A 3,158-nucleotide genomic window follows, 5' to 3' on the forward strand; every position below is an offset into this window, starting at 1 on the left:
TCTCAATCTTTAGAAAACATTTTCTTTTGGAAAATATTTTAATCCCTCGATTTGAGTTCAGACACCCCCAAAGGTATGTCCGAATCCCTCAAACCAGGGCTCTGATACCAACTTGTAACGACCCAATTTTCACGTCCAAAAATTTCGTTTTTAAAACATTACTTAGAAAACATTAATAAGTAAAAAATTGTTTAATTAAACCATTTCACATCGAAAACCAAATTTGAAATCCACAACATTTGAACAACCAAAATATCAGAGTATCAATCCCAACATAAACTCATAACTGCGGAACAAGAGTGTGTGTGATATGCCACTACCGCGCCAGCTCCTTCCCCTTCGAAGAGGAGGTACCTGAAAACCAAAACTGAAAACTGTAAGCACGAAGCTTAGTGAGTTCCCCCACTGTACCACATACCATATAATCTCATAACATACATATATTGTCAGGCATATCTGGGTGCCCGACCTACCCCTTCGGTCCTCTCGACCGGATACTGCCTAGCATATCTGGGTGCAGGCCTCCCCTTCGGTCCTCTCGACCGGATACTGCCTAGCATATCTGGGTGATGGCCTCCCCTTCGGTCCTCTCCACCGGATACTGGGGAACTATTTCTCCCCTCTACTACTACCACATAACATGTATCACAATATTAGAATCTATCTATCATGGCTGTGTATGACTACCCCTTCGGCCCTACCGACCGGATATCTCAGGGACTATCTCCCCCTACTGTCACTAGCACATAGCATCATATCATACTAGCACATAAACATAACACAGGTAGTAGTAATCCCTAGATGAATATCACAGAGACAATCATCTACATACAACTCCTACTGGTGGGCCGGCATTGTGGCTGTAGACCCACCGCTACTGGAAGGTAACTCACCTCGAAGTAGCTGCTGCTCTGATCGGGAACTGACTGTCTACTGCTGTTGCTGCTGCTCCGGAAATCCTCCGGCTGTAATTCCCACAACATACTGAATCAAACACTACTAACTGCCCTTTGGGTAAAATGACCACTTTACCCCTAATCATGCCCTAAGTCTAAGTCAGAGTCAAATTTCAGTTGACCCAACTCGCCGAGTTGGCTCGCCAACTCGCCAAGTCCCTATCAAATCGGTTGTCCTGAATCCCGTCCCTACTCGTTGAGTTAGGCATTGACTCGACGAGTCCTCCTTCTAAACTGAGGTTCAAGCCCTTCATCCTACTCGCCAAGTTGTATGAACAACTCGCCGAGTTCATCTTCATCCGAAGAACACTTATGCTGCGACTCGCCGAGTTGTATGAACAAGTCATCGAGTCTGTTCTTGATCTAAGGAGATTTGCGTTGAACTCGCCGAGTCAGGGCATTGACTCGCCGAGTTCCTTCATGGATGAGTTTGGCTTCCACCTCACTGAGTTACACCCCGTGACTCACTGCTCACACTCGATACTACGAAAAGGGGACAAACTCGGAGACTCGCGAGCAGACTCGCCGAGTCAGATGAACGACTCGCCGAGTCGTTGCCATGCAACCACTAACTATGCGGTTTTGCTCGATTCTAGTCCATGCCATTCACAGATCTGGGTTCCTAGAGCATGAATCACACGCAAAGTTTCCAACGTTACGTGTAGATATTCGCCAATAAGGGTTTTAGGGTTCAAAATGCACCCAAAAGGGTAGATCTAGGGTCTTCATGCAATGTGGGTCCATAAAGGCAACAGATCTGAGCTCCTGGAGCTCAACCATGCCTAGATCTAAAGGCCAATCAACTTATTACGAATTATATTGCACGTACAAGCTTGGGGAAGGGCTCAAGAAAGACCTAATGGAGTAATAAGCATAGAAACAGAGGGAAAACGGGTTATACCTCAAAGGAATTACTGAGAGAACACTAAAATGCTTAGCTTCCTTCCCTTCCTCTTGATCTACTCCACTTCCTTCTCAAAACCTTCAAGAACACACAATAATGCCTCAAACTCTCAAGGAAATAAGCTTTGAACGAGGGTTGGGAGCTCTAAGGGTGAATGGGGGCTGGCTTGGGGCGGACATGAGGCTTAAATAGGGTGCAAACCCCTGAAACTTAGGGTTTCATCCAACAACGGCGACTCGCCGAGTCCGGAATATGGACTCGCCAAGTCACCAACTTAAATATGTCCCGGGTCCCGTCTCTACTCGGCGAGTCGGACCTATGACTCGCCGAGTCCAAGGCTAAAAATGGAAAATACTCAAATAAGATTTACGTACCAGGAACCCAGTGCTACAAATATCATTGAGTACTACAACTTCCTTAAGGTTACAATAGTTGATTTTCAATTTTATTTTTAAGTCGTATTTTATGTTTTTCTATAAATCATATCTTCTTTATACAGACTCCGTTTTTACTTTCTTTTTTCCAACCTTTCCTTCTAATGATTTTCGTCAAAACTCAATCGATTCTTTATACCGTTTTGACGTTCATCACGTTAATTACACAATTGACTTTTACTTTTTACAAAAACCATAACAATTCCTATCGATGTCAGATTTTTATTGCATTTATATCCTTGGAGTCACATTGTTGTGTTATTTTTGAATATGTGAACTGTTTTTAGAAGACGACATGATTTGCGGTTACCCTGCAGTTATATATAGTGATAGTTATATATAGTGATGGATGAAGTTGCTGAATAATTATAAAAACATATAGATTGTCATACAAAATGTAGATTACAAACAAGTCATTTAAGATGCTACATTAGAAATACAAATCAAAGTACATTTCTATTTCTTGCATTTAGCAACAATTACAAAAATGGTCTTTGTCTTATTAATTTTAAAGTCAAAGAAATGGTCCCCATGTAATAGTAAAATTACATAAATTGTCAAAACAAATAACAACAAATATAAAAAATAAATCCGCGAAGAAATGTTGGACAGTTGGATGCTAAAAAGGTAAAGAAACAAAATTAACTACAATGATGTTTATATAAGCATCCCCTACTATAGCATTGTACTTTCAAAGTACAATGCTTCAAAGCATTTTTTTATACCAAAATCATTTTCAACTTAAAAAAGAATATAACAAAAGTAACATATATGCAATTACGAATATATAAAATTTCAAATACATATACTCCCATAGAAAATTAGTGAGATTTAAAACTTAATAAAAAAAAGGTAAATTATGAT

This window comes from Lactuca sativa, chromosome 3 (genome assembly GCF_002870075.4).
Source record: "Lactuca sativa cultivar Salinas chromosome 3, Lsat_Salinas_v11, whole genome shotgun sequence".
NCBI classification, from domain to species: domain Eukaryota; kingdom Viridiplantae; phylum Streptophyta; class Magnoliopsida; order Asterales; family Asteraceae; genus Lactuca; species Lactuca sativa.